Below are 21,367 nucleotides of genomic sequence, written 5' to 3' on the forward strand. Positions count from 1 at the left end.
GCGGGCACAAACCCACCAGTGGATGGGAGCATTCCACCACTCCCAATCCAAACTGGGTTATCTGCCACTGGCCACTCCGGGCTGACGGTCATCCCCTCTATGCTGGAAGTCTGGACTCTGATTTGCTACATCAAAACTTATTCAGTAAACATGTTTCCATCTCCACTTTAGCTTATTAAATATTTTTCGAAAAAGGCGAGAACCATCTTCAGCGTGCGTAAAAATGTTTTTGCAAAATTGAGGAGGTTAATTTTTTGTAATTTCCATTAAATATTTCTAATGCAATAATTTGAAATGTGTGGAACATTTATATCACAAAGACTGCTTGGAGTGCAATAACTGATAGATAATATATTCAAAATGTTGTGTGTTTCATGTCAATGTGATATTTAGTCGGTGTGAATGTTCACACCGGACAAAAATGACCCCAAATCCTAAAAGGTCAAAGATTGAAGGAGACACAGATGAGAACGAAAGGAAAGAAAGATTTTCCAACACGAGCCGTAAACCTTACCTTCTATTTTCATCCGTGTACAAGCAACGTTATGCCCTGGCAGAGGTTTTCGCAACCAATCACAATGTTATTTTCCTTACACGTATTTAATTAAACATATCTCAGAACACGGCCTCGTCCCAGAAAACCGAAACATGAACTAAGACTAAAAGGGTAATTATGATCCCTTTCTCCCACCTTGGGCTTCCTCCCATGAGTAGATAACACTTAAAACTACACAGCTTTTGGCTCAGTAACCACCGATCAAAACAGTGCTTCAAACATGCACTGCAGACATGAAGACAGAGACACACTTTGGCTGGCAGATTCTCTCCAAATAAAGGCCTGGAAGGCGACTGGGACTTTGCACTCGCAGTTCGTGACGCAACCTGCGCAGGATCAGCCGTGCGGAAGGAAAACACTTTAAAAATTAAAGGCTCCCATCTGCAAGAGGTTGTTGCCAAGTCCTCCCATGCATTGGACTCGCCCTGCATTGGAGCGCCGGTTGAATGGCTGAACAGGTGAAAGCGGCATTAAACAAACAAGTGCGCTCTCCGCTCGTCCCTATGTTTGGAGACAGGGAAGAGGCAAGAGGTCAAATGGTCATTATGGATCTGGAAATGATTTTTTTTTTTTTTTTTGCAGAAGAGTAAATATTTGAAGGTGCTGTAAGTGCAGCGCTGTGTCATCTGCTGACATATTAATAAAAGCAAAAGGCTGTTTAGGAGTTTTTTCAAGTGTTAAAAATTGAAGACATCAGGTGCAATAGCAGTCTCAGGACATCAGATGAGTGGGCAAGTCAAACATCGTGTTCTGAAACATAGCCACCGCAAACACTACAGCGGACGTGACAAGACTCTTCCGGCAGCGAGACCAAAATAAACACCGGGATCTTATCGCCGAGATTCTCAGTCAGCTCACCTTCTGCCTCTTGTCATTTAAAAACTGCAACAAAAATTCAAACCTGCGAGACGGATCTATAAATGAAGAAAGCATTCTGATCCTTGAGACATGGCGGACATTTTTATCTCAACCCAGCCATGTTTGTTTTTGTTTTTTTTTTTGTTGTTTTTTTTTAGAAGATGAGCCGATTTTACCCTTTGTTGCTGAATTATTGAACAAGTTCAAGGGTTCAGCAGGACCTTTTACAAACCTTTCAACTGGATTCTTGTGTTATCGAAAAGCATATGCGCAGCTTCATGGCCAAAGTTGGTTTGGATTCAGCAACGCTGTTCACATTCAACACAGACGGTGTGAAAGTATATTCAAATAATAATAATAATAATAATAAACATTAAAGTAAATAAAATTCCAATGTTAGGAAACAAGAAGGCAAAAATACATCATTTATGTTAAAAATTCTAAATTATATACTGAATAAATTGTTGGGTTGCATACTTGGAGATCCTGAATGCAGCACCTAACAAAAAAAAAAATCAAACTGACAACATGGATGGGTCAATGGGAATGGACAGCCTTCTGAACTTGACTCACTTTAAAAATGTAAGTTAGAATATGTTTCACTGATATATTGTGCTTCCCTGATCTCCAGAAAAACAAATAAGCATGGAGATAGAAAATCCATCCATCCATCATGTATATTAGCTTGTCCTTGCAGGATCCTTGGGAGGATGGTGCCCATCTCCAGTGGTCATTGGGTGAGAGGCGAGTTAGACCTTGGACAGTTCGCCCTTTCTATCACAGGGCAACAACACAAACACTTACAGGACAAACAATCATGGAAATACTCATTTAACTCATTTAGAGAGCAACAATCAGGTCTAGTACTCAGGGAGCTGGAGTAGCAGGAGAAAATGCTGGCATATATGGGAAGAACAGGCAGAGAAGCCCTAAGCTGGGATTTGAACCCAAGACCTTTTTGCTGCAAGGTAGCAATGCTATTGAGACACCACAGATATTCTAAATTTTGTGACGACATAAATGTCGACTAAGACGAAGAAAAAATGCCCAGCTGCTCTGTTGGTGTCTTAACACAGCAAAGTTCAACGTTGCTGTGGACACAGAAAGTTCTCAATACCTTAACGGAACAAACTCCCCTCTAATACAAACGCCGTCCGTCGGATTCCAACACCTGCTGTAAGTCAACATCTTAACCAAGTCTGGCAGCTTGACACAAACCAAGAGAGACAATGAGGAGAAAGCCAGCAGGCAAAAATCACCTTTTGTCGCGTCAAAGCAAGTGTGCTGGGAGCAGGGTGAGGAAAGAGGGTTCCGATCAGAGCTCATCCCGTCAGCGCCCAGACACCAACGCGCCAAGACGAAGGTCTGACAAAACGAGACAGGGCAGAGGGGCAAGAGGGGAAGTTTCTGTTGCAACGGGCTTTAACCGTTCCAGGTCTAGCTGTGCTTTGTTAAATATCTGTCACCTTTCGGGCGGTATACCTCCACAACTGGTCCTTGAAGTATATTTTCTATGAAAAACTTCAGCTAAGTGATTTCCAAATGCTACAGATAAGATTTTTTTTTACCGCATTAGGAGACGCAGATATGCTCTACCCGTCAAGCAGGACTGAGCCACTGGTCTCAGGCCAGGAAATTTCAGACCTGCTTATGCGAGGAGCTATCATACGTTCTGCGTAAAGCCTCGTAATTAGGCTAATTACACAGGGATAATATGAAGGTTAATCAAATGATAAACACGGCAAATAGAGATTTGTTTTCCCCCATTAGCTATTGTGGAGAGCCCATCCAGTTGATAACCATTACAAATGAGATTTAGAGCTGTGACTACAACAAAGACTTACATCCCCAGCCCTCCACTAACCACCCCCCACCCAAACACCACCACCAATAATAACCACCACCCTGAGCAAAGACAGAAATGAGGGAAAAATCAAACAGAAGCTCCACAGTTTAAAATTAACTGTATCAACATTGTGTAAAAAGCATCCAATGGACAAAAGGTGTGAAACTTTAAAAAGAAGCAGCACAACATGACCCACTTGGATTTTTGAACAGCGAATATTACACAGCTATTAAATGGCAGTGCTTCTCTAATTTTCTTTATCACAGAGATCAGACAACAACTTGGTCCATAGCACTTTGTTTTTTTATTAAAAATGTGTTTGATTATGGCTAAATGTGTGCATGTATGTAAATTTACACCATAATAATCATAATAAGTGGAACATTGACAAACGTATTTGATGTGTATTGATGATTCTGACATTGGCAAATGCATTGGCTCTCATTGGTTTTACAATTGTTGACTTAATGTTTTACATGTTTTCACAATGTAAAGCTCTTTGAAATGCCTTGCTGAAATGTGCCAAATTAACTTGATTGATTGAAGAAAAGAAAAGAAAAAAAACAAAACAAAACAAAACAAAACAAAAAAAACTTACATACCAGGGACCAAATAACTAACATCAAACATAAAAAGAGGCCAAAAGCTGAGATGAACCGAGAAATTGGCTGGAACAGTTTTTTAGGTAATCTCAAGAATCCAATCTTTTGTCGATCAATGACCACAACATATGCAAGTGCCGACAACAACACTTTCTGGTCTGGGAGTTGTTACTGAGTAAAGAAAACTCAAATTTAGCCACATCCATTGATCAGGATGTGTGTAACAATGAAGTCAAGGAAAAGACAGAAATGAATGAAGCCAATTAAAAGAAAACTAATTCCTACAACTTCTCCGAGTCGTTCAGGATGAGAGAGCATGATTTTAGACAAGCTAAACCAAGAGAAGCAAAACTGCTCAGCTTTATTTTATTGAGCTTTCCTTGCTGTGTATCATATCTAGGAAATTTGGCAAGCTATGGGAAATCTAAAAGTCTACAGTCTCTTGAACGCCCACACCAAGAGCACAGCTTTAATGATGCTAATTACTCTGGTCATCCTAATTAATAAAAGGTGATAAATATGAACCATATGTTGTACCATTCGTGTGCAACCCAATTCAAAGCACTTCACAGACCTAATAAAGGGTATGTAAAAAATCTACTTTCAATGTGCTCTGTATCCTCCTATATTACCATACTTAGTGGGGGGTATTATGCAAAATCAACTTGTTGGGCCTTATATCATGTTATAATGTTATTTCCTCAATAAAAACATGCCTGGAGTTTTGACTTGATTCTAAAGGTTCTTAAAGTGACAAAGGCCAATGTGCACAAAAACTGGAAATTAGAAATCTTCAACAAAATTATGGTTAGATTTAGACAAAATAATGCAATGTGGCAGCAAAAATGCACTTAAAAAAAATCTGTCTCACCGCTGTGTTTTCAATAACTGGACCAGAGTTGTTAGTAATGCGGTCAAAGATTTTGTTTTTGGCCAAACCCAAAGAGAGCAAAAATATCTGGACATGAGCATAAAGTCACATCATTCTTGCCGTTACAAGTCTTAATACTATTTGTCACACCAGAGCTGTCTCACTTTGACTGGAAAAAAAAAGAAAAAAAAAAGTTTTCCAAGTCAAAACAGTTCTTGAGAAACGATCCTGTTATTGAAAATCTCCCCGGTATTAAAAGTATGTTTATTACTGCATCACTTTTCTGTATAAATACCTACCTATTTTAAAAGATAACAATTCTTATTGCACAAACACCTTAAAACTCACTAACAAGCTTCGGAAGGGTTTTTTGAACAAGCTTTTGAGTCGTTTACTTGAGTTTTTGGCCTTTGCTCCCTAATGAAAACAAGATAACTTTTCTGTAAATATGTGAATTTGACTTTAATGCCGACTGACAGCTCCTATTGGCTTGGGATATATCAAATAGAATTGCATGGCTTGCATGACTGCGGTATGTGCTCCTTGAAACTGCAAGTGGTGGGATGCAAAGTCTCCAGAGTTTATCTTATCCCAGTCTCGGGAGGTTACTGACTGACAGCTGTAAATATATCACAACACAACCTTAACTGAGTATCGCATACCTCAGCGGTAGATACTTAAATATATATCTGGATCAACAACAAATAAAGGAAGAATTTGTGTGTTTCACCGGTTTTTTAGAGAATCAATGGCAAATGACAGAAAATAATCTCATTGCTTTAGATGATTGTGGTGAGCCACACACACACACACACACACACACACACACACACACACACACACACACACACACACACACACACACACACACACACACACACACAGTGGAACGGATGGCAGAAACCAAACAATCTCAGCTTCCCAACGCTGCAGCGTATTTGGTCTGTAGTTCTATTAATCAAGCTGGAAAAACTACAGGAGTTCACATAAATAGCAATAGGCAGAAGAGACGCAGTAGACGATGTAACACTGTCAATCATTAGTGCCAATATGTGGATGTGCTAGCAGGCTAACATTTGGTAATGAGACTAAACAAGTAAAAAAGGTTAATAGGGCCAAAAAAAAGACATTTAAAAAGTTGTATTTTTGTAACAACTGGTGAAAATTTTTTAAATATTTATATCCAAGTCATCCTGAAAAGTCCATGATTTTAATTGAATTCAGCTCATTTACATTGTCAGGTTTACAACAAATATCTAATTGAGGCCTTTTAAGAACAAGCAGATCTAGTTTATATTCAAACGTGAACAAAAGCCAACACTTGATCATCTTTTTCCCCTCATACAGCACTAATGTACAATATTGGCTCCATTATAGAATGAAGAGAAAAATATGGCAAGGTAGGAGAATGATTTTTGCCAAAAACCACAGAAATTTCAATGTCAATTTGGCATATTTACAAGAAGAAAAATGTGGATATTCTCTGTCAAAACGTTACACTTTTGCGAGATTTTTTTTATTTTCTACATGGCACAAATTTCCAGTATTAAAACTGAGATGTTCTCTGGACATTCTAAAGACATGAATTTGCATAAAATAAACTTGGATGTTTACTGAGAGTATAAAGTCAGACATTTGCTACAAAAATGGCAGAAGTCCTCTTAAGTTTGAAGAGATAAAATTATGCGATGCAGGTCTGGATATTTTCCTAAGTGTAAGCGATAGATCCGGACTCTTTTACTGCATCAGAATGATTTCATCCAGGTCCAGACTCGTTATGAACAACCTCTAACCGGATCCAGAGTACGCGCCTGAGACGGTATGGAAGAACTGCGGCATGACAAAACCGAGTCTGCATGAGAAATGTCATCTGATTCACCTCCTAAATTTACCACATGCTGTAAGAGTAATGTCTGACCTTACAAATGCTGAAAACCTTAGTTTCCAGGAAAATTTCTGACTTCACAACACTGGACATCATTCCAGTTATAATATTTGTCAATCACAGAAAATAATCATGTCTTCTTGCAAATTTATGACTTTTTTTTTTTTTTTCATAAAAAAAAGGTCATTTTTTAAAGTCAAAAAAATTTGTTGCTTCTTTTTGGCAGAAATTTACTCCTCCGTTGTTACATAGTTTTGTTCTTTCATCTACATACAGCGGCATAAAATGAAGTCGTACTATCTGAAGTATCATTAGGCCTTTTCCAGTTAAACCTGTTTCAGGCCTAAGGTGGGATAATTTTTTTTTTTTTGCATTAAAAAAAAACTAAAATTCAAATTCAGAAATACTTTAGGATCCCAAAGCAAAATCATCAGCAGGCTGGCCCTATGACTGGAAGATCAGACCTATGAAAAATAAAACACAAACTACAGACAACTGCTTTCTTGACTTAAAGCAGTTACCAGCAAAAAGTCAAGAAAATTAATATGAGAGATTCTGCTTTGAACACCAGGTGGTGTTTGTGAATGCTCTTTAAATCACAATTGTTTCTAATATTTGTCCACTAGATGACTTATGAGCAGCAATGTTGACAGGAGCAACACAAACAGCTCCAAGCTGGATGTTTTTAACACTACTGAGACAACAGTGGTTGTGAACAGAGTTCCAGATTGGGTTTTTGGATTTAGCTGAATAAAACACTTTATTGTTTGTTTTTTTGTTTTTTTCTTAAAGTTAAATTCTAAGAAAAATGAACTTTTACAGCAGTCTGAACAGTGATGTCGCATTTCATCCGGCTGATGTGAGGTGTGCTCCATAATTCTGCACCAGAAGAAGCCAGATGGTAAATGTGGACATGAACAGTGGCTGAAGCTAGCAGCACTTTCTCTTTTCTTAGCTCCACACCGGGTTTTTTTTTTAAGCAGTTATGAGGGAAAACATGAAACTGCTGCCGCACAAGTTACCCAACAGGTTGTTGTTAGGTAACCAAAGAGCGATACCACCAACCTCGTTTAGTTAACCGTGAGAGGTTGAGCCTTTCCTCAGCGTAGACCCCCCAGAAAGCTGTGTGGTTCTGAATCAGAGTTCAGTGAAATTATTGAATATTTGATGAGACGTATTACCTGTTGAAATCGATCATGTGTCTATTTCGATATGCATTGTTATTCATTTATTGTTCGGCCCTGTCTGGGCTACAACAAACAAACGACACATTACAGCTACAAATTTAAACAAGACTCTTGATCTTTGACTATTCTAAAGATGAACAGTACATCTTGAAAACAAGTGTCTTTTTGTGATCAGTTCTTTATACTCACAGTAACCACTCTCACCTATCATACTGCTGTATTATTGTGTATGCGGTAAAACAAAAATTTATTCAAGTGGAGAATGTTGGTTCTCGCCCTCCAAAAATACTTCAGAGCTCCGCTGCACAAAACGACAGCCCCGAACGAAATCAGCTAAAGGTCCGTTATTCAACAGTGGCCCGGAGCTCCACGTGTCACTCTCGGATAGGTCGCTAATGAGCGTGTTTGGTTTGGGAGCAGACTGGGGCAAAGTCAACAGAGCAAAGGCTATCTGGGAGGTAGCAGCAGTGAAAGCCTGGAAACGCAGAATTGCCTGGCAGAGATAAAGCATCACATCAATCAGTCATTAATTGCCCTCATTTGAGCGTTAACCCAGGGCTCAGATCACAGAAAAGGATTGCTTATGAAACAAGAGATTTAAAAAAATAAATAAATTTAAAGCAATTACCTGCAAAAAGTCAAGAAAATTAATATGAAGCCATCCTTAACATTGATGTGTTAATTACCGCCTTTCCATTTGGAAACGAACCATTCTTGGGAGGTGACAGACTTCTCCGTTGAAAACATGTTCTGTCTCTCTAAAAGGTGTTTCATACTAGAAACTTAAAACATTTAATCTCAAGGAGACAAACGTACACAGGAGTTCTTTTTAGTTCAGAAAGGCAGTAATTAAGTTTACTAGGTTTTCTCAGAGGGGGGGGGAAAGAAAAACAAAGTTTCTCTCTAAAAGCTCTCTGGAATGTAATTTATGAAGATGCAGACGGCCTGGAATTCTTTTCTCACAGCGAAAGCGTAAATTGCAAAAGGACACGTTTCGATGTCGGACAGAGTTAATTATAATTCCGAAATTCACAAACAAGTCAATTGTCTGCCTGCGCAGCTGTGACTGCTCGGTTGGTGAGGGTTTCGAGCGGTGAAACAAGATGGAGGCAAGCTTCCAATTTGAGGGATCACGCTGTCAGATGTGTGTGTTTTTATAATTGTATATGTGCGGGATAAGAAGCTATAAATCAATTCTGAATCAGGTTTATTTAAAACTTCTGAATACTGGATTGCTCGCGTTGGCTCGCTGCATTGATAATGAGATTTGCGACGCGTTTAGTCATGTCTTTGTAACACTAATGTGATTTGACGTTGAAAAGACAAGCGTTGACGTTCCAAAACCTACAGAAAATATTATGCAATGAAAAATTTTAAAAGGGATTGGCGAACGGTGATCGCCTCATTTGCTTTCCAAAGACGTTTTTTATATTTCACCTAAATATTTCAGCCTGAATAATTACAGTTTCTCTAATATGCTACATGGAAGCCATCTAAGTTATTTTCTGCCATTTGTTCAAAGAACTGAAATGATTTCCCTTTGAATCTGAATACCTTATTCATCTTTATAGATCATTATTTTTATAAAAATCAAAATACTGGCCCACAGGCAATTAAAAATGTGACAGTATATATTACAGATAGTTTTCAGTAACATTCCAGTCAAAGAACATGAAGTGGATTCAAAGCGTGGAAGTAGAAGAGGAGGACAAAGAAAAAGAAGGAGAAGAACGTTGAATTTTCCTTTTTACTTTTTCTTATCTTCTTATTCTTCTTCGTCAGTCACTTCCTCTTGTTCGCCCTTAGGCTAAGAACCGTGCAGGCGTTTACCGGGTTTCAGCTGAGAATCCAGCCAATTGGATTAATCAGAACAGGCTCCGCCCAGAATGACAAACACACCCACTAAACAGAGAGCGAGTGCAGTTTTCCGGTGGAAGCGTATAGATGGGTAGAGCAACTGGTTTAATGTTTGCCACGATGCATTCAGGGGCCCCCAACTAAGCAGAAATGCATCTGCAATCAGAGTTAGTGCTCTAATCAATATGCTGATGTGATCGTTTAATACGCTCCTCTAAGGTTTTGGGCAGGAATGTGATGCCATAGGTTTCCCAAATTCTCTAATCCCAACGGTAGCAACCAGTTATACACAATTAGCAGTGGATAAATTTTACCTGAGTGCCACTTTGATCTGGATAACTTAGTTTTCTTAATAAATTAAATTATTTGTGTTCAGATTATCTTTGTCTGATAAAAAATAAAATGCTGTTAAGACGATCTGAAAAGTTTTATGTGACAAAATCTGTTAGCAAAGCAAACTGCACATCTTTAAATGTCAATCGGATATTGTGTATTTGTTGGTACTTGCGTTGTTTAAACCATCTTATTTAGAAATGTTTATAACAGCTTTTGTATTAGAAAAATTAAGATTTTTTTATTTTCAGTAGTTCAGAAGTTATAAGTTCATACAATTATACCGTTTTATATTGTTTACATTTTTCTGGTGAAAAGATGTAAACATATTTGATGGCATGAATTTTCAAAAGTTAGAAATTAACTTTTGCTTTTGTCTTTTGGGGGACATTTCTACAATTTTAATGTAAGAATTTTGGAAAAAATATCTGACTTGAACAAAATATCCATAAGACTTTATTTCTCATTTAGATTTGCTAACAATTTATAATTTAAAAAAAGAATAAAAATTCAGAGCATAAAATTAACATTACAATGTTGACTTATAAATTAGTTAAAAAGTTAAATTTTATGATAAGTCAACTTGATGTAATAACACAAAACCTTGATTAAATAAGTTGGGGCAACTTTTTTAAAATTCCCTGATCATTTTTAGTTCAATATAAATGCTAAATACAGTTAAGTCAATTTAATTGAAGTTGTAGCTTTTATTAAGTGTTGCTGAATTTAAAAAAACTCAAGTAAAGTAAGCCTGAGAAGTTTGTTCTCTTTAAGCAAAATAAACTTGAAAAGTGCTTTCATACAACTATTTACTGACACTAACAATTTCAAGACGTCTAACTTACTTTAAAACGTTCTGTGATGTTCAAGCCTTCATCCTTGAAGAGTTTTAACAAAAAGAACACCCAGGTAGTTCTTTCAGTTCTCATTGAGCGCTACATAACCCTCCACACACTAACAACACAGACAAATGAAAACTAGATCACCATCTAATATTACAGTTTCTTCACTGTTAGTTCACCTGCAAGAATAAAAGTTACATTTTGACAGCTGACATACGTTTGAATAAAGTAATGCGTTTAACCTGAAGTCATAGTTTGTTATTCTATAATTTACCAGCAACTAAAGCAAGTTCTTGATGTTATTCTCTGAGATTCATGAAAATAAATTTCATTCCAGAAGCAGTGAGAGTGCAAGACAGTACTCTGATAGAAAACCTGAACTTGGAAAGTTTAATGCAGGGCTGCAGAAAGTTTGAAAAGTCCATAAAATCAGAAGCTAAGTGACCACATAATGCAAAAGGGTAACTTTCCAAACAGAGGCAAGTTAGACTAGAGATGAACCAATCAGGCTTTTCCTGACCGACATTAATTTTGGTTTTCTTTGAGCTCTCACCACCTGATTCCGATTTTGTTCAATTTCTGATTTGAAGGAATAAAACACAAAGGGGGAAAATGTATTTTAGGTTCTTTGATAGAGGTACAGTGGAACCGTGGTATGAGAGGTTAGGGAGCACATGACTGTCTACATTAGTAGTTCAAACACCAAACATAACTTGACATAATACAAAGTGGAAACAATCTTGGCACTACTATAGACATGAACATACAGTCTTTCTTATTTCTGCTCTTTTCGATTCATCACCAAGCAAAATGTATGACAATCACTGATTGGTTGCTTCACAAACACCAGCCAATTGTGTGTCAAGTAAAATTGTGCCTATTTAAATATATAAAGAAATTCACAAATAGGTGACCATTCTGCAAATAACTTAGCTCCATACAACAGGTGAATCTATGAATACTGGACTTTCAAGCAGGCAGTCGTCCACTGCAACCTCAAAATATATGTACCACTAACAGTATTAGTATAAATGTGTGCATTTGGTTGAATAATTTTTAGACCAAAATTGTGAGAATTCTTGATTTTTGTGTATTTAATAAAAAGGAAAAACAAAAGGTTTTCAGGTTTTTCCATTTTGGTCAGAGTTGAAGGGAAAACCATTTATTTTTCAATTAATTAAGTTGACAGAAACCATCTTAATTTAAACTAAAGATGCCATTATTTCTCTTTTTACCAGAATAAATGTAAAGCTTCCTGCTGTCCTTAACAATAAAATAAGAAAACAGGATGTTCAACCATCTGTTCCTTAGACGGTTGGTATCAACAAGCTGACTTATCACGTATTTTGGAGTAGCTTTAAATAACAGCACCGTGGAAAATCTCTCCCCGCTGAATAACAACAGGTTTAAAACAAACTGCAAAGCGAGATGTAAAAACAGAGGAAAGTAGCAGAGGGTATAATCCCTATACTGTACTGATGGTGGATTAACAGATTTCTGGATTCTTCCCAGCCTCTGCCATATGGCGCAGTAGTTACACCTTTCTCCCTTAGTAAACTGTTGGGGTCGTTCTCTAGATGAAACCTCAGGGAGTCTGTTACATCACTCCGCCAGTTGTTATCAACCCGCACCGAGTCTCAGTTCTCAGAAAACACGGTGAAAACGCTCGGCATTCCCTTAAAACTTGTGGATTTAACTTTCTGAGACATTCTTTCCACAAGACAAGTCTGAGATTTTCAAACCTTTTCATATTACAAGCATATTGAGCTGCTGTCGAAATGTTGAACAAGGCTTATCCTCTCTCGCCACAATAAGCAGCGCACATCTATCCCCTTATTCAAACTTCTATTGGGTTTCGGCTGAAGGACATAATCCTCTCGCACCGGGTCCCTCACTGCCAAAGCCACATAGAATCAACTCATCAATAACACTTTGTTTACTGAATACAGATGACTTTGCACAGGAATCTCCTTAGCGTGGCACAGATGAATGAGTCCAGACAAATTCATCCATGCTCTTATCAAATGCTTGAGCTGCCGTTTAAGCAATTGCAGCAGACGGAGATTTCGCGCCGCAATTGTGCAAACATAATGGGGGCTTGGCCCGGTAAAAGACGTATACAAAAAAAAAAAAAAAAGCGTAGCGTTTTGCCCCTTTGTCAAGACTTGAAGGTATTGCTTCACTTGGGCAAAGAAATGGGCACAGTGGGTTGGCAGCAGCAGTGCCATTTCCTTCTCCCTCGTTATATCAGGCAGTGCTGGACTTTACCGCGTCGGCTCCAGATACATATCAATGAGGGGGTTTGTGGTCAAAGACTTCCTCATGCCACGCAAAGCCAGAGTTTCCTCATATGCTATTAAAAAAAAGCAGCGGCTGAACTTACTGTAAAGAGTCTCAACTCTTGTGGGGGGGAGGGCGTATTTACAAAAGATGACAACTAATTCCTATTTGGTGAGAAAGTACATTAGGAAAACTGCTTTGTAGAAATGACAGGGACAAAGATATGCATTTACCATGGCAAAACAGCCTTAAGATTCAACTATAATGACCTTGTTAGAACTATCATTTTTATCTAAATCATGACTAAAAGAGAGGATTACAAGGGCTGACCTTCCCTCCGTTCAGGAATTGTACAGTTCTAGGGTCAGGAAAGGGGCAGTTAGCATTTCTGCAAACCCCACACATCTTGGACACAAGCTATTTAGATGTTGACCTTTAGCCCGGCGCTACAGAGAACTTTGTGAGGCAGTGGATTCCACCGGGCTACCTCTGAGTGGCAAGTAACCATACTGCCACTAATTCAACCTCGTCTTTCCTTTTTGTTAAAACACATCTTTACATCAAATCTTCACAAAAATCAAGACAAAACCTTTGGTTTGACTTATATATATATATATATATATATCTTTGAGGTAAAGAGAACTGAGAACTTGTCTCCAGCAAGCGATCATTTGTCAATGGTCCAGATCCTCTCTACGAAGCAAAGCGTATAACAAGGGCTTGGTTTTTACAAGGCTAATCGCTTCCCTTAACCCAAGAAACTCCATACAGCCAAAGAAAACGCTGGTCAATCAGGGGAAAGGACTTTTACAGCACAAACATTACAGTGGAAAATCTTTGGAACCAAAACTTTAAAATCTTGGCCTACCTTGATAACAACAACCGGACCATATCTACTGTAACTTACAGACTCTTGAGGTAACGTGAACGAATACAAGCCGCAACCACTAACTTTGAAATGAAAAAAAAAAAAAGTGTAGATGTATAGAGGCCACACTTGTCTATAAACTGCAGGTGTCCAGGTTGTAACAGGATACAACCTGGACACTGAAATGGGCATCCTTTTAATCTTAATTTTTAAAGGGTTTTATCATTTTTAAACAGATATGTACGTCAATGTTTTTTTCCCAAATACTGCCTGTAATATAGCTGCTTAAAAAAAGGTGATCATTGAACAGCTTTGGAATCAAACAGCCTTCATACACATTCCTCAGTCTCTCGCTTATTGTCGATCTCAACATCACCTTCGTCTCGAAGCAAATTCACTCCCAAGCTTGTGCAGTCCAACCTTTCAAAACTTAATGATGAAATGCTGTGAATTAGCCGCATCACAGTGTTAAAAGTAGTGGCTTATAGTCTGAAAATTATGGTAATGAAAACATACATCAGTATTCTATATTCTGAGAATATTTCTGTCTTCAAAGCAGGTAAAAGGAGGCTACTTCCTATTATTACAGTTCTAGCTAATAACGTTCAACAAATCCCTAATCCAGAACCCGGATGCTTCGGCTTTCATAATGATGCCACACCAGCATCTAATGGTTCTGAGCTGTAAACACTGAAGCATCATTACTGGGACAAACGCACAATGTCACAGTCATTCTGAGCCACAACACTGTAGCACTGCAGCTCGTGGACTCGGGTTCATGGATCACTTCAAACGTTACATAACAAATGTGTTTATAGTTAAATGTTCCAGAACAACGTTAAGGGTAAATAAATGCAGACTATAAATCTACAATCTGGACCCTTTTGAGCTCTGGTGGATCAGCACTGAAAGAAATCATATGTTTTTGATTCTCTTGCAGAAAAACAAGACGCTGAAATCCAGCTTGGCCAGAAGCATCTGTACAGCGTGAGCTGAGGGCTTGATTTAAAGGCTTTGGGCCTCAGTCCTCATTCCTACTTGTTTGGACTTTTACTTAATCTTCCCCACTGCTCACTCTGCAGCACTCTGACCCGCGGTGACACCCAAAGCAGATTATTTGAAAGGCAAAAGTTAAACTAGTTGTTTTTAAGGAGGCTTTATGCTTAATTGACTGACAGCTTCTGCTGTTTATTTGTCTCAGCTGCTTAGAAGTAATCCAAACCAGCTCACTGGTCTGTTGGAAAAAAAAAAAATCCACCCAGGGTATCTATGTCAACTCCGTTAATCACCGTGGGCTTGTTTTAATCTAATCTTTCCATCTTAAACACATCTTATTTACTTGTTTTCTGCTTCTCGGTTTCCTTGTGAGGATCTCGGCTCAGCTGTGGACCATCCATACTCCAGCTTCTCATGTTTAGAACTGGCTTGATTTAGACTATATTTTATCTGCTTAGCTAAGACAAGATGACAGAAGGAGGGATTAGGTTTAGGTAGTGCAGGCTACCAGCATCGCATTTTATTTCCACCCAGTATCTTGATAAATACAGGGGGCGACGAGTTTTCATGATGTTATGAACCACAACCACCTGCAAATAGCTAAAATCCGTGAAACAATTAGAACTCCTTGTTTTAATAGTCCAAACACCAAATATACCTCAATATGCATTGATACGCACAGTGGAAACAGTCTTGGCACTATCATAGTCTTCCTTATCTCCTCTATTAGGGTAAAGCCAATCAGTGCCGATGAACGCTGCTCCTGAATTTGCTAGCCTATAGCATGTCAAGTAGCATTGTTCCGAGGTATTTCAGCTTCCCTAGCAGCATTTTCTTTCAAATATTTTAGATTTGCTCTATGACAGAATCTTCAAATAGGTGTATTTTCTGGCAATAATTGAGAGTTATTAGGTAAGTAGTAAAGTAGTAAAATGTGATAGGTGGGAGGTGGGGGGCCTCTGTATTCTGTGGACGACAGTGGACCTTTTCAGAAGGTAAATTTTAGATCTAGTGATATTAGAGCATTCTGTAAAAAGAACATCTTACCGACAATCAAACATGGTGCTGGAAGGACAATGGTCCGACGTTGTGTTGCTACTTCAGGACCTGCTGACCCGTTTTTTAATTCTGCTAGTTGCAAGGCGATGTCTGGCAGGCAAGTTTGAGGCTTTTAAGGGCTCTTGGATTTTGTATCGATGATCGGAAGCACACTGGTTAGTCCACTGTTGAAAAAAGTCTTCAGCCTAGATTTCAACCCAGGTGGAGAGACTTGACCTAGGCCATTCATGCTTATAATACCTTTCAATGTGCGTGAGTTATAGCAGTCCAAAACTTGAAGCAGCCTGCAAAGTGCAGTGAGGCAGAATCCTTCTACAGAAACGTGAAAATCTCACTGCCTATTATTTCAAAACCCTGATGGTATTTGTTTTAGCCAGCAGTGGCATAAGCAGTTAGTATTAAAAGAAATCAGTTTTTACAACTTGTTTTTGCAAGTCGGTTTTGACAGCATTGTGCATAGCGAATGAAAATTGATTTTCAGTATATTTATTTTACCTTCATCTGATTTTGAACTAAGATCTTTTGGACGCCCTAAAGAATATAACCCTCTTCTAGCAACTTAGCCAATCCTACAAACTATATCCGGGAAACTCTGCTAAGGATCAGATCATTTTTTTAAGAAAACATGAAAACTACTATCATAAAATCATGAATGCAAAATCTATATTATTGCAAACGCTAAAGAATGCAATGTTGTTCTTATATGCAACAACTTCCAATTCAGTTGGCATTTTTGGGTCATTTTGTTGGATATGAAAGGGAACCATCTCTCACTGGATTATTGGAATGTATTGTTTGAGCAGAATCTTTATAAATATAAAATAAGAGACACTAAATCTACTGTTTCTGAGGAGGCTTAATAGGTAGACAAGAAGAGTAAAAGATGGCATGCTGCAAAACATACAAAAATGAAAATATGTGATAAGATTGTGAGAGAAGGAGCAAATAAAAACCATACCAAGACAGATTTTATGTATCAGTCAAATGCCTGACCATTTAAACAGATTTGGAGACCAAAACCTGTGCTTCTGTGAAAGATGGAATAGATTTTTTTTTTCTTGCTGCAGTCCAGCAAATACTGGGAGGATTTATCTGTGTAAATAAATTCTCACAGTCAGATGAGTTAAGGACCCCCTTGGCTACAGCAACAGTCAAACCCAACAAAGAGTTAAGCATTTGCAACTCCACTGTGAAGCTAAACAGTTCTTAAAATTCAGCTGGCAGCCAGCCTCGCTCGTCATCCGCCAATTTGATGCGTGCTTCAAGGATCTGGCCCGAACAGATGAACTGCGAGCCAGTAATCCAAACAAACACAGTGAGGAACCATGAAGCATCCCTGGTAAGTTATGTTAGCACCACTGTGGCCCGCGCGTGGAGGCGGGTCTGCGCTGGTCCACTTTGGTTGCATGACAGGCTGGAGACATTTAAGCAACCTCAACGAGAGGAGCAACATAAAGTATATCAGATAAGAATAAATGATAACAGCCGACGTTTTCTTCCAACTGAGGTTAGAATAATACGTGTTTATCTAGCATTTGTTGCCAAATTAGTTTTCAGAATGAAAAAAGCCATTTGAATTGGTAAAGACAATACATATTATCTTTACAATATGTAAGACCGTCATTTGGTCTGTTTTATCGGCTCATGATATTTAAAGGGATTGTATTATGTAAAATTGACTTTTTTTGGAGATTTGCATCATGTTACAATGTTATTCAATCATCAAAAAGATACAAAAAGAAATCCTTTATTCTACCGTGTCAACCACTCAGCTGTGCAACATGTATGGGTGGACCTAGCCCCGCCTTCGGGGACGAATCTCCTCCTCTGAGCTCCAGTTTCCGAGCTTCTGCCTCACAGAGCAGCTCCTTCAGACTAGCCAGAAGCAATTAGCAAACACTAGGTGGAACTGTGCATCTGCTGAGCTGATTATAAAAGTTACTTCTCAATGAAACGCTGGTAAAAACCTCGTTAAAAGCTTAAACTCCGCATTTCAGAAAGAGCAGAAGTTTTTAAAGAGACAGAAGCCCAATTTTCAAAATTCGAGGATTATACGATCCTTATAAAATGCTAATATATATAAATTGGCATTTTATTTTTTATCCACATCTTAAGACAAACAGAATAAACACTATATTTGAATTATTCTACTCTTCACAAAGATTTTGACGAGCTAATATTAGCTTGTTACTAAGTCAGGTTGTGGTATATAGCCTATAACCAGTTGCTTTACCTACACGACGCTGTTAGCTATCCAAGTTTACTGTTTTAAGAGTGATGAGTAATGTTCTTTTAGTTTTCCACATCATCATCGTCTGTTTTTTTTTCAACCAAAGACATTTCCTAACACCTGATTTTGTCTTTCTCATCTTCGAGAGAAACATTGTAATAGCCTTATTTCAACATACTGACAAGAAGTGCATGGCAACAAGTGAGGGAGGGGCTTTGTTTCTCTGCTTCATAAAGAAAACTGAGCACTCTAGGACTTTCTCTGGTGCCGCTTTAAGAACTTTAAACCAAAGGAATAGCAGGACACTTTTTAGCTCACAAACCTTGGTGTACCTTCTGAACCATCATCTGCTCATCTCACTTATGAGACACACAAAGTCTGAAAATAAGATAGATAATTTTTTTTTTGTCACTAAAGCTGAAGCTAACTTGCTCTCAGCTTGGAAACGGCTGGTTTAAGAAGCAGCAGCAGGACATGAAGGACCCTGACAGCCTCACTTTACTCTTTCACTATGTAATATTGTCCCTGATGACCCTGACATACAAAAACTTTCTGTCAAATGCAAACTCTGTTTCTATGGTGATATTAAAGCCCATAATCTGAGGGTAATAATGGACTCTTTTGAAGAACACATTAATATGGAACATAAAGAGCATTCAAAGCATCTCATAATGTACTTATGAGCAGATGGAGAGAAGAAATATTTTATCTTGATATTTGATTAGAAGCGTCAATGTTTCTAGAATGCAGGCATAAAGGACGGAGTATTTAAGACACACTTAATTGCTCAACAGCCAATCAATTAAGCATCAGTTTACTTATGAATACGTATAAAAAGAGTCTGTGTTACACGACCAAACCAGAGTTTTACCTGTGGCCGTGTTTAGAAAACCTATAACATGATGTTTTCTGGCAAAGACGTGCCAGCTTCTCCCAGTCTGTGCTGCGTGACACGGTCCGAGATGACACGGTCCGAGTTTTCTCGGACCGTGAAAGGTCACAAATCAGCATCAGCAATTAAGAGCTGCAGAAGTGACTAAGGCTTCTTTGACCACCTGTTCAACATTTTCACATTCATTAAAGGAGTGCTCCGTCCCTCCTGGGAGCACCTCACCATCTGTTTTTATCTAAAATATATAACATGTTGACATCTAACTACAGCACACGCTCTGCTAGACACAGCCACCATAAAGCTTCCCAAGAGCTTTTTATTTAGTAATATGTATCATCACGTGTTTCGTTAATGTCCCATTTAAAAAAAAGAAAAGTAAAATATGCAAACTGATTTGGCACACAACAGACCTTTAAACATGGACGTTTACATCCAAAACAAGAACTTTTGCTTGTTTGTATCAGGAAAAAAAGGGTATATATATTAATTCACACTCTTGGATTTTTTTTTGTCTTTTTAATTGCTTTTACAAATCAAAGTTAACAAAATGTAGCAAATCCATTTAATGTCAAAGTGAAAATTGATTTCTACAAACTAATCACAATTAAATAAAAAAATGCAACCTAAAATAAGAGGCAATATGATCAAAATCAAATGGGTGAACCCATGTCAACTTTTGAGTAAATAATTAAGAATGTTTGTGGTTCTACTAACTAGGGAGTTAATAAAAAAGAAGAAAAAAAATATTAAACGAAGCATAATTGTTATTGCTCCCAACGTTGTTCTGTTTGTAAGTTTTAACTAAAAAAATAATCTCCAACTGTTCTACATCTGAAACCAGAAGCCTACATACACCAATTAAAGACTGTCTGAAGTTAAATCTGTTGTTTTAGGTTCGTCAGAATTACCAAAATGATTTCTATTTGTTAGAAACCAGGATACTTGGCAACATTTTTTTTGAAACATTCTCCTTCAAATTCACACGTTTACATACAGTTGGTCAAATTCTGAAAAAACTGGAAGCATATTATCATTTATGACCAACTATAAGTGTGCTGTGATGTCATTTCCTGCAGTAAGCAGCCTCAACAACACAACTGTCTTCCTCACAGGACACTGTTGTGTTTAGGACATCACTGCAGTTGGGTGTGACTGCAATAAAAACCAAAACTAACAACAAACTAACAAAATGATTCATTTTCTCCTTCTTTAGTTCGGCTTTCCATCATTGTGCATTTAAGAATCAAATCTGAGCGCTGGAAAAACATCTCCGAACGCCTTTGGAAAAGGACAATATGCAACTAAATTAATTCTTGTGTAACAACTGTTCAAAGCATCCACCGAAACAAAATGGAGTAGGTTTTTTAGATTAGTTTAACAAGGAGGCTGAAGAAGAACTGTTGAACTTGGAGAAAACATTAAACTAGAACTGGAGAGACGCTGTTTTCCCAACTAAATCAAGACGGCATCATGGGACCACTTACGTAGTCTCATTAGGACAACTTGTTGATTTTTTTTAGCCACTTTCTCAGACAGAAAGGTAATGACAGGCCAGAACTATTATAATGTGAAATCTTCATATATATGTGTTTAACACTTAAAACTCTTGTCTTGAAAATCTTAACACAATAAAATTTCTTAACACAGTTGTAAAAAATTTTCATCTTAAATTTGTTTGACCTATTTTTAATACATCCTGTTCAATTTTTGAGGCTCAAATATAATTTTCTAAATTTCTCTCCATGCATAAATGACACGTTTGTACCGCTCGCCAAAGTCTAAAAACACTATCAAGGTTTTTTTTCTCGTCATCCTTTGGTTTCTGTGTGTAACCCTAATGAAAGGAAATACAACACTGCAGTAACTAAGCTGAATTCTTTAAATGTCCTTTTGGATGTCAAAGGAGGTTGTGGATGTTTAATAGTAAATTAAAGCCTTGTACATGTATAGTAGGGTCTTTATAAAAACAATTTTTTTCTATGACACAGTTAAGAAAATATTATTGTACCCACTGGATCGGTTTCAGGAAAGTTTTCACCTGTTTAAATACAAATCTGCACTGAGCGTTGTTTTTAGCATGCCAAACCCATAGGGGGCAGTGTAGCGCAAAGCCAAAACCTGTCAGCCAATCAGATTGCTTCAAATCAACTATGACTTCCTGTTAGGAATTAAACATGATAGTAGGAAGTTTTCTTGTGTGGATAA

The 21,367-nt window shown here is 37.8% G+C and overlaps 1 protein-coding gene across 6 annotated transcripts in view; it reads right to left on the reverse strand.

The window, feature by feature from the left end:
• The window catches only part of lpp (LIM domain containing preferred translocation partner in lipoma), a 186,793-nt gene that overhangs the window by 132,477 nt on the left and 32,949 nt on the right, over positions 1 to 21,367 (reverse strand). The gene's annotated exons all lie outside the window — the stretch shown is intronic.

This window comes from Poecilia reticulata, chromosome 4 (genome assembly GCF_904066995.2).
Source record: "Poecilia reticulata chromosome 4, P_reticulata-male-v2, whole genome shotgun sequence".
In the NCBI taxonomy this organism is placed as follows: domain Eukaryota; kingdom Metazoa; phylum Chordata; class Actinopteri; order Cyprinodontiformes; family Poeciliidae; genus Poecilia; species Poecilia reticulata.